Source organism: Mercenaria mercenaria, unplaced genomic scaffold (genome assembly GCF_021730395.1).
Source record: "Mercenaria mercenaria strain notata unplaced genomic scaffold, MADL_Memer_1 contig_4972, whole genome shotgun sequence".
NCBI classification, from domain to species: domain Eukaryota; kingdom Metazoa; phylum Mollusca; class Bivalvia; order Venerida; family Veneridae; genus Mercenaria; species Mercenaria mercenaria.
This window is the reverse complement of record NW_026463245.1, coordinates 34,315-46,510: the sequence shown is the minus strand read 5'-3', so window position 1 is coordinate 46,510 and position 12,196 is coordinate 34,315. Positions and strand designations below refer to the sequence as shown.

Genomic DNA, 12,196 nt, shown 5'->3' with positions numbered 1-12,196 from the left:
ACCAAACTTGCACACAATTTGTATCACCACAAGATCTTGGTTCCTTTCTTCAACTGAACAGATTCCATCATGGGTTCCAGAGTTATGGCCCCTTAAAGGTCCAAAATTGGCTATTTTGGTTTTTGCAGCCATATAGAGACTTCAATTATGGTTTTATTTGATACAAACTTCCAAAATATCTTCGACAACAATAAATCTTGGATTCCATGACAAATCAGATCCAATCGTAGGTTCCAGAGTTATTTTATATCTGATTACCTCCCCTGATTGTAATCAAAATGGATTTATATCAGTTAGTACTTATAGGACTTATTTGAAATTTCATTATTGTCATTAGTTAGTCTGAGCCAATCAGGGTATAACTATGGACTGATTTTATGTAAAATTATCTCCCTTTATTTCAAATTAAAATGGGTATATCTCCGTAACTAATGAAGATACTGATCTGAAATTTCATTTATGTCAACAGATTTATTTGGCAGATCCTTCTTTTGTTCACTTACAATAATTTTTTTTAATTACTTCCCTTTTACGTTACTATAAATAGCTTATTTTTAGTAACTTTTTTATTATTGGCCGTAGGGAAAAACCGAGACCACTTTTCTGTGGTACAATATGGATGGTACCTTCAATTTTTAGGTGTATTTTGACATATTTGTACCTTGTAAGATTTTTTTTTTCTTTTCGGTTAAATTTCTTTCTTTGTTGTTACTGTCCTTTGGACTTAGATATTTTTTCTGAGGACCTTCTTGTCCTCAAGTGCAATGATAACAGGTGAGCGATATAGGCCATCATGGCCCTCTTGTTTTAGAATGAAAACAAAACGGCATGTGTAACATCCTTAATAAATTCCATGGTGAATTGTAAGGACGTTTCAACCTGTAAAATTGTATTGATAATCATTTTTTAGCTCACCTGTCACATAGTGACAAGGTGAGCTTTTGTGATCACCCTTCGTCCGTCGTCCGTCCGTGCGTGCGTCAACAATTTCTTGTCTGCACGATAGTGGTTTCATTTATGATTTTATTTTAACCAAACTTGCACACAACTTGTATCACCATAAGATCACGGTTCCTTTCTTTAACTGGCCAGATCCCATTATGGGTTCCAGAGTTATGGCCCCTGAAAGGGCCAAAATAAGCTATTTTGACCTTGTCTGCACAATAGCAGCTTTATTTATGATTTGATTTTTACCAAACTGGCACACAACTTGTATCACCATAAGATCTTGGTTCCTTTCTTGAACTGGCCAGATTCCTTAATGGGTTCCAGAGTTATGGCCCCTGAAAGGGCCAGAATTAGCTATTTTGACCTTGTCTGCACAATAGCAGCTTCATTTATGATTTTATTTTAACCAAACTGGCACACAACTTGTATCACCATAAGATCTCGGTTCCTTTCTTGAACTGGCGAGTTCCATTATGGGTACCAGAGTGATGGCCCCTGAAAGGGCCAGAATTAGCTATTTTGACCTTGTCTGCACAATAGCAGCTTCATTTATGATTTGAATTTAATCAAACTTGCACAAAACTTGTGTCACCATAAGATCTCGGTTCCTTTCTTGAACCGGCCAGATCCCATAATGGGTTCCAGAGTTATGGCCCCTGAAAGGGCCGAAATTGGCTATTTTGACCTTGTCTGCACAATAGCAGCTTCATTTATGATTTGAATTTAACCAGACTTGCACACAACTTGTATCACCACAAGATCTTGCTTCCTTTCTTCAACTGGCCAGATTCCATCATGGGTTCCAGAGTTATGGCCCCTTAAAGGTCCAAAATTGGCTATTTTGGCTTTTGCAGCCATATAGAGACTTCAATTATGGTTTTATTTGATACAAACTTCCAAAATATCTTCAACAACAATAAATCTTGGATTCCATGACAAATCAGATCCAATCGTAGGTTCCAGAGTTATTTTATATCTGATTACCTCCCCTGATTGGAATCAAAATGGATTTACATCAGTAAGTACTTACAGGACTTATCTGAAATTTCATTATTGTTATTAGTTGGACTGAGACAATCAGGGTAGATACTTATGGACTGATTTTATGTCAAATTACCTCCCTTTATTTCAAATTAAAATTGTTATATCTCCATAACTACTGAAGATACTGATCTGAAATTTTATTTATGTCAACAGATTTATTTGGCAGATCCTTCTTTTGTCCACTTACAATATTTTTTTTGTAATTACTTCCCTTTTACGGTACTATAAATAGCTTATTTTTAGTAACTTTTTTATTATTGGCCGTAGGGAAAACACGAGACCAGTTTTCTGTGGTACAACATGGATGGTACCTCCAATTTTTAGGTGTATTTTAACATATCTATACCTTGTAAGATTTTTTTTTCTTTTTGGTTAAATTTCTTCCCTTTGTTGTTCCTGTCCTTTGGGCTTAGATATTTTTTCTGAGGACCTTCTTGTCCTCAAGTGCAATGATAACAGGTGAGCGATATAGGGCCATCATGGCCCTCTTGTTTTAAATTCATGTTTGATCAAGTTTTCATATTAATGTTTGAAAGTCGCAACATTTATGGCAAGCCAATTGTCCAATAATTACGTGAACCCTAGGTCACGGTCGAAAATCTAGGATTAACGATCGATAAACTAGGTTTTTCGAACGTAAAACTAGGTTTTTCAAATACTAACCTATATTTTCGAGTGAAAACATCAGATACCGGGCGTAAACCATAGTTTACGCTCGTGAACCCAGGTTTACGTTCGATAAACTAGGTTTTTCGATTGAACTATGAATTTCGGTCGTTATCCTATGTTTACGACCGTAAACTTGGGTTTACGAACGTGAACCTACGTTTATGAGCGTGAACTATGGTTTACGACGTTATCCTATGTTTTCGCTCGAAAAAATAGGTTAGTATTTGAAAAACCTGGTTTTACGTTTGAAAAACCTGGTTTATCGAACGTAAACCTAAGTTCACGCTCGTAAACATAAGTTCACGTTCGTAAACATAGGTTCACGCTCGAAAATATAGGTTCACAACCGTAAACTATGGTTCACGGTTGTAAACATAGGTTTACGTCCGTAAACATAGGTTCATGTCCGTAAACCCATGTTCTCGCCCGAAATTCATTGTTGATTCTATAATCCAAATATATCGACCGTAAACCATGGTTTACGTTTGATAAACTAGGTTTCTTGATTGAACTATGAGTTTCGGTCGTTATCCTATGTTACGATTGTTATCCTATGTTTACGCTCGTAAACCCCAGTCCACGCTCGTAAACCATAGTTTACGAACGTGAACCTATGTTTACGACCGTGTACTGGGGTTTACAATCGTGAACCTACATTAACAAGCGTGAACTATTGTTCACGGCGTTATCCTATGTTTTCGCTCGAAAATATAGGTTAGTGTTCGAAAAACCTAGTTTTACGTTCGAAAAACCTAGTTTATCGATCGTTAATCCTAGTTTTTCGACCGTGAACTAGGGTTCACGTAATGATTGGACACTTGGCTTGCCATATATTTACAAATCGATAAACATGGTTTTACGAAGGTTAACTGTAGTTCACGGCCGTAAACCTAGGTTCACGCTCCTAAATATAGGTTCACGACCGTAAACATAGGTTTATGGCCGAAATTGATAGTTGATTTCTTAATCCTAGTATATCAATCGTAAACCATGGTTTACGTTCGATAAACTAGGTTTCTCGATTGAACTATGAATTTCGGTCGTTATCCTATGTTTACGACCGTAAACTTGGGTTTACGAGCGTGAACTATGGTTTACGACGTTATCCTATGTTTTCGCTCAAAAAAATAGGTTAGTATTTGAAAAACCTGGTTTTACATTTGAAAAACCTGGTTTATCGAACGTAAACCTAAGTTCACGCTCGTAAACCCAAGTTCACGTTCGTAAACATAGGTTCATGCTTGAAAATATAGGTTCAGGTCCGTAAACTATGGTTCACGGTCGTAAACATAGGTTCATGGCCGTAAACCCATGTTCACACCCGAAATTCATTGTTGATTCTATAATCCTAATATATCGACCGCAAACCATGGTTTACGTTTGATAAACTAGGTTTCTCGATTGAACTATGTGTTTCGGTCGTTATCCTATGTTTACGATAGTTATCCTATGTTTACGCTCGTGAACCTATGTTTACGACCGTGAACTGGGGTTTACAATCGTGAACCTACATTTACGAGCGTGAACTATGGTTCACGGCGTTATCCTACGTTTTCGCTCGAAAATATTGGTTAGTATTCGAAAAACCTAGTTTTACGTTCGAAAAACCTAGTTTATCGATCGTTAATCCTAGTTTTTCGACCGTGAACTAGGGTTCACGTAATTATTGGACAATTGGCTTGCCATAAACATTGGCTTTTATTTACACATCTTTAATACTTTTTGGTTTTCCCCAATAAAAACAGGGAAACTTAGGAAAACATGAAAGAACTTATGGCTAGATTATCTCTCATTCGATCCTATATTTACCCTGGTATAATACTTACATATTTATAATAAGTTCTTTTTTGGTGTTCGGATTTTCCAAATTTCCAAATAGAAAAATACAGCGTTTGTGACGATCAAATTACATTCTAACACGATCCGCAGCAATTGCTATATAAACATATAGCGAAATCGTCTATACATGAATCTGCGATAAAATATGGTTGGCTGTTAGTACATTTCACCCCCTATGATTGTAACATAAGAGATTCTACTTCAGTTCCATTACATACCAATTATTTCAGGGCCAAACGGTTGAAAACAGCATTTAAAAACATAAATATAATAAAAAGTCATGCTGACTTATGTGTAGGTCCGTAAAACATGTTCTTATCTACGAGTGAATTCAATTAGCTCAATTATGATTCAGCGGTGACGTCATAAATATATGACATAAAGTATGACGTCATAATGATGTGACGTCATATAAAAGTTAAGTTCGTCATTCGTAACACAGGGTCAACTCGCCTAATTTGATAAATCTGTTCATAATTAGTGTGTGAGCTGTTAGATTACTAATTTATAAATACTTCTCAAAATTCTGATAAAAAAGAAACAAATATCTATATGTTCCATTGGCTATGCAACACTTTTTAACCATAGGGGGTAAATTGTAACAGCATATGACCCGAATGACATATTACGCTGAAAATGTAGTACTGTAAAATGCGAATTATTTGCGTTGTTAGAATCGAAATAATAAATATGTTCCAATAATTTTATCAATTAATAAAACATGGGCAGTCGTTTGGATGCAAATAATTAAATCACTCGTGCTACGCACTCGTGATTTAATTATTACGCATCCAAACTCCTGCCCATATTTTATTAACTGATAAAATATAGGAACAGATTTATTATTTCTTAATTAGTAAATATTAATGTTTTCTATTTCTTTTTACGTTTAAGTACGGAAATGGTTTTCTATGTTTATGTTATTATATGAAACTTGCCACAAGTACAAAATTAAGTATTCTGTAGCGCCCAAGGGATTTATCAAATTAATTCAGAATTTTAATATAAAATTTAGTATAGGGTGTAGTATATATGTACCAAATTTCCAAGTTTTACCGCACATAGTTTTATAGTTATAATCATTTAAATGTTTTCTGGATTTTGCTAAAATCGGTATTTCGGTGTTGAAAAAACCAGACAATTTCAGTTTCTATAGCGCCCAAGGAATTTATCAAATTAATTCAATATTTAATATAAGATTAAGTATAGGGTGTAGTATAATTATATGTACCAAATTTCAAAGTTTTAGCACACATAGTTTTAAAGTTATAATCATTTAAATGTTTTCCGGGTTTTCCGTCAATAATTTTCCGGGTTATAAACCTGCCCAATAGTTTTTCCACATGATCACCAGCATCATAGGATACAAGGTGCAGCACTCTTGTGAAAATAGCTATGAATGATGTCCCTTTCATACTTGGACATTCTGGTCAATTTTTTATGCTCTGTATCTATATCACTGAATGGGTTTGACTCAAACTGAAACTGTTGTCAAACTTTATCATCCATATCCAGAGTATTAATCATTTTAGTGATAGCTCTAGCTTCATCAGATATGCCCTATTTTACTATCAAGCATTGAAATAGTCAAGTGCACTTAGTTGTATCTGACAATACATATGAACGCTTGAAAACACCCTGTTGGGGAAAATCCATCAGTTTCACTTGTAGCCTTGTCTATTGTATTATTTCAAATCAAATTCTTTTACAATGTAGAATTTGATTTAACTCTGATTTTTCAAAACTTCATAATATTCTTAGAAACTAAAGCAAATAAAAAAGGGTAGGGTCGTGCGCTTGATTTTTTGCTAGACTGATTTGAACATTTTGTACCTCGCGCAATTTTTCATATTAAATAGAAGTCTACGGGAAAAAATATTTTCGAGAAGAGAATTTTTTACAAAGTAAATTTTAATAAAATTTCTCACAATTGTAAATACACAAATGGTCTATAATGTGGTGAAATAAAATGTACCAGTATAGGTCCATGTGCTTATTTTGGAGATATTTGACCATGACTAAAGTGAACCGGACATTTTACATTAATTTTAAGACATTATTTTGAATAATTAACGTGTCGGATATGTCAATATCATATTTTATCTTTAGAAAGATAGTAACAGTGCCATTGTGATAAATTTACTCACCGGTGTCATTAATTCATAAAATGATTTTCTTTTCCATATGCTGAATCCAGGCTTTATTCTGTTTTCTGGATAAATGAGGTCACACCATCACTACCGGTTTATGAAACATCCAGAACTACCTTAAACACTTTTACTCCTGAAACTACTGGTCAGAATTACACCACACTAGGTATGTAGCATCCTGGCGTAGTCCCCTCTCAAGTTTGTACAAGTTGGGGCACCCTTGCAGAAATTGATCAGGCCTAAAAAAAAATTCGTTGTTACCGGCATCCTGACCTACCCTAAATTTTTGGCCTTACCCTAAATGTTTTTATGGCCTTGGTAATTTTTTTTCAACTTTTTAACCAGAAGTTGCACAACTGCACCTTTTAGCTCACCTGAGCACTGCTCTGGTGAGTTTTTCTGATCGCTCGATGCCCGGCGTCCGTCGTCTGTCGTCTGTCAACATTTAGCTCGTGTATGTGATAGAGGCTGTATTTTTCAACTGATGTTCATGAAATTTTGTCAGAATGATTACCTTGATAAAATCTAGGCAGAGTTTGAAAATGGGTCATCTGGGGTCAAAAGCTAGGTCACTAGGTCAAATCAAAGAAAAACCTTGTGTATGCGATAGGGGCTGTATTTTTCAATTAATCTTCATGAATTTTGGTCAGAATAATAACCTTGATGAAATCTAGGTCGAATTTAAAAATGGGTCATCTGGGGTCAAAAACTAGGTCACTAGGTCAAATCAAAGAAAAACCTTGTGTATGCGATAGAGGCTGTATTTTTCAATTAATCTTCATGAATTTTGGTCAAAATGATAACCTTGATGAAATCTAGGTCGAGTTTGAAAATGGGTCATCTGGGGTCAAAAACTAGGTCAAATCAAAGAAAAACCTTGTGTATGCAATAGAGGCTGTATTTTTCAATTAATCTTAATGAATTTTGGCCAGAATGATTGCCTTGATAAAATCTAGGTCGAGTTTGAAAATGGGTCATCATGGGTCAAAAACTAGGTCACTAGGTCAAATCAAAGGAAAAGCATGTATATGCGATAGAGGATGTATTTATCAATTGATCTTCATGAAATTTGGTCAGAATGATTGCATTGATGAAATCTAGGTCAAGTTTGAATATGGGTCATCTGGGATCAAAAATTAGGTCGTTAGGTCAAATCAAGGAAAAACTTTGTGTATGCGATAGAGGCTATATTTTTCAATTGATCTTCATGAATTTTTTTCAAAATGATTGCCGTGATGAAATCTAGGTCAAGTTCGAATATGGGTCATCTATGGTCAAAAAGTAGGTCACTAGGTTAAATCAAAGAAAAACCTTGTGTATGCGAAAGAGGCTAATTTTTTTCAACTGATCTTCATGAAATTTTGTCAGAATGATAGCCTTGATGAAATCTAGGTCAAGTTCGAATATGGGTCATCTGGGTTAAAAAACTAGATCACTAGGTCAAATCAAGGAAAAACCTTGTGTATGCAATTGGGGCTGCATTTTACACTGGATTTTCATAAAATCTTGTCAGAATGGTTGCCTTGATGAAATCTAGGTCAAGTTCGAATATGGGTCATTTGGGTTTTAAAACTAGGTCACTAGGTCAAATCAAGGAAAAACCTTGTGTATGCAATAGGGGCTGCATTTTACACTGGGTTTTCAAAAAATCTGGTCAGAATGGTTGCCTTGATGAAATCTAGGCCAGGTTCGAATATGGGTCATCTGGGGTCAAAAAGTAGGTCACTAGGTCAAATCAAAGAAAATACTTATACTCAAGATTTTTGCTCCAATTTTAATGATAATTGGTCAAAATATTTTTTTCCATGAAATCACTAGGTCAAGCATGTTTACACTGTTTAATATGTTGTGTTATGGTGTGTTTCTCAGGTTAGCGACCTAGGGCCATCTTGGCCCTCTTGTTTAAGATACAGCCTTGAAATTTTGATGACATACACAGTTCTGCACACAAATCGTAAAACTGAATTTCATTGACCATGAATATGACCTACTGACTTTCTTAATATTTTATCATCAGTTTGACATTTGAAACATGTAGTAGAAATTTAGTCAGAATGTTTGCCTTGATGATATCTAGGTCAAGTTCGAAACTGGGTCACATGCCATCAAAAACTAGGTCAGTAGGTCAAATAATAAAAAAACTTTGTGGCCTCTCTAGAGGCCATATTTTTCATGGGATCTGTATGAAACTTGGTCTAAATGTTCATCTTGATGATATCTAGGTCAGATTCGAAACTGGGTCAACTGCGGTTAAAACCTAGGTCAGTAGGTCTAAAAATAGAAAAACCTTGCGACCTCTCTAGAGGCCATACTTTTCAATGGATCTTCATGAAAATTGGTCAGAATGTTCATCTTGATGATATCTAGGTCAAGTTTGAAACTGGGTCACGTGCCATCAATAACTAAGTCAGTAGGTCAAATAATATAAAAAACCGTGTGACCGCTCTAGAGGCCATATTTCTCACGGGATCTGTATGAAAGTTTGTCTGAATGTTCATCTTGATGATAACTAGGTCAAGTTCGAAACTGGGTCAGCTGCGGTCAAAAACTAGGTTAGTAGGTCTAAAAATAGAAAAATCTTTTTACCTCTCTAGAAGCCATATTTTTCAATGGATCTTCATGAAAATTTGTCTGAATGTTTACCTTGATGATATCTAGGTAAATTTCGAAACTGGGTCACGTGCGGTCAAAAACTAGGTCAATAGGTATAAAAATAGAAAAACCTTTTGACCTCTCTGGAGGCCATATTTTCCATGAGATCTTCATGAAAATTGGTGAGAATGTTCATCTTGATGACATCTAAATCAAGTTCAAAACTGGGTCACGTGCCTTCAAAAACTAGGTCATTAGGTCAAATAATAGAAAAAGCTTGTGACCTCTCTAGAGGCCATATTTTTCAATGGATCTTCATGAAAATTGGTCAGAATTTTTATCTTGATAATATCTAGGTCAAGTTTAAAATTGGGTCACATGAGCTCACAAACTAGGTCACTATGTCAAATAATAGAAAAAAAAACGAAGTCATACTCAGTTCAAAACTGGGTCATGTGGGGACAGGTGAGCGATTCAGGACCATCATGGTAATTATATTACCCAAATATTCCATGTTGGTCATTAACAGAATGGCACTGAAGCCGTCGAAAAACCCGTTTTCATACATAGTTGTTTAAAAATGAGAGAAAATGCGTTACCATGGAAACACAAGCCCCGCGACATATACGTATCAAGCTTATATTAGAAAGCTAACGCGTATACTAGTAAAATTATCCATTATGCAGACTTCTACGGATAACAATGAAACCAAAATACACTGAAAAGTGTTAAGTATCCATATTTTCCTTCTTCTTTCAATATAAAATACCTTCGGAGGCTCATGTATTTCAAACCTGGATAAAATTTGTACTTGGAGGTACAAAGATAAACGGAATTGAGATTATAGCAGTTAGAACATTAAATTACACGAAATACAGAAAATTGCTGTGGTTCAACTAATTTGAATTTACCCTGGTAACAAGGTAACCTACCTCCTTAAGCAAAGGACTTGCTTAAAATGAATAAAGACTATATTGCATGACTACGATTAATACAGAATTATTCCTTCTACTGAGTTTTAAGAAATTTACCCGACGAAATAATAGAATTCCTTGTAATTTGGTCTCAGTATCAGAAAGAATGCGGTCATGCTTTTCTCATCCGGTTTTGATTGGTTTGCTAAGATTTGTTGCGAAACATTTGTTATTGGCTAAAACTTTTTACCTCTAATGTAACCAAACTTAAAATGGTGGCAAAAGGTGTCAAAGGTTCAACTGGAGAATCATGGTAGACCTATGTTGTTGGACCAGACTTGTATTGTCCTCTCTTACATTTATTTGACTGAAATTTTAGGGGCTGTCTGGGCTAAATAGAACAATAGGGCCATTGCTCACCTCAGTTTCACTTCTTGCTTCAACAGTTTTTGAGTCGGCTAAACGCTTTAGCGTTTTGACGAGTCCTTGCTGTTCAGCGATTCTCTAAATGGACCAAATAACACAGTGAAGGGATGTAGTTCCATTAGATTTCTCAAACTTCAAACAGTTCACTGCATGAATGAAGTTAAGTTGTGTCAATTCCCTTTGCTATGACCAATATACGATGTAATCTGTCATATTTATGACTTGTAATTGTGCAATACTCGAATGTAACTCATTAAGCATAAATGTGCATTTTATGAATTGCGCAGGCTTACAAAGCTTGCGTAACATCCAGCGAAAGACAAAAAATAGTTCCACAGGGCTCCAGATAAGATGCGTATTAGCGTAAATTACGTATAGAAATAATGCAAATACGCATGTCTAATAATTTCTAAGCGTATAAAAACGTATATAAAATTACAGAAATGCACACAATGCTTTTTAAAAACAAAATCTGAATCGTCTGGATGCGTTAGGTAACATAGCCGATCCCGATCAGCCTTAATTCCCCCACATTGAACGTATACACGCATCGTATGATTTCTATAAACTTTGCGTGGGTTGAATTTTGCAGTCAGTAAACGGATAAATTATCGGAAGAAGAAGCTCTTACTGGTTTGTTTAGTTACTAACAGATATTAAAAATGATTTTAATTCTTATTTTTCGAGAAATAAACAAATCGGCGAAACATTAAATTGTATTTTCTTGTAGTTTTTGAAATCGAAAGTAGATCGTCTATGTTTGGCTGCTTTCACGAAACGAAACAACTTTTTTATGAAAGATTTAAATAAGAGGTAATTTAACCGTAAACTTCAATGTCAGATACTGTCAATTGCTGCTAAATGTCTTCGTATCCTCACAATTGTAAAATATATTGTTGAAACTGGAGAAAAGTGTAATCGTATCCGGATATAATATTTTGGGTAAATATCGAGCTGTGTTATGAAATTTTAACATTCAAGTAACATACATGGTAGATATTATTGTAACAGAAATGATTCTAGAATTTATTTTATTACACCTACATATAATCTATGTCAGACTCGTATTCTAGTCCTGAGGCATGATCTGAAAGTAAAAAGATGAAGTGACAGTCATACTTTGGATATTGCAATACTAGAAAGAATCTAGATCGTAACCTTTCTGGAATTTTGACTGGTTTGGATAATTTGCTTACGATTCAGGTTCGCAAAAAAAAATGAAACCGTCACCCATTCTGCTTTTCATGATGACACATGGCTTGATTTTTGCAGTCAGTAAGCGGATAAATTATCCCGAGAAAGAGCTCTTACTGATTGTTTAATTACTACTGATTTTAAAAATGATTTTATTTCTTATTTTTCGAGAAATAAACAAATCGGCGAAACATTAAATTGTATTTTTCTTGTAGTTTTTGAATCGAAAGTAGATCGTCTATGTTAGAGTGCTTTGACGAAACGAAACAATTTTTTTATGAAATGATTTAAATAATTTCACCGTAAACTTCAATGTCAGATACTGCCAATTGCTGCTAAACTGTCTTCATATCATCACAATTTGTAAAAACATATTGTTGAAACTGGAGATTTTGGCGGTATAAAAGAAAGTGTAATCAT

At 34.9% G+C, this 12,196-nt stretch overlaps 1 long non-coding RNA gene across 1 annotated transcript in view; it reads right to left on the bottom strand.

Annotated features, from left to right (window-relative positions):
• Positions 1–2,206: 2,206 nt before the first annotated feature.
• The window catches only part of LOC128554363 (uncharacterized), a 40,490-nt gene continuing 30,500 nt past the window's right edge, over positions 2,207–12,196 (bottom strand). The window contains exon 3 of the long non-coding RNA XR_008369583.1: positions 2,207–2,479. This is a non-coding gene — a long non-coding RNA (uncharacterized LOC128554363). The remainder of the gene's footprint in view (positions 2,480–12,196) is intronic.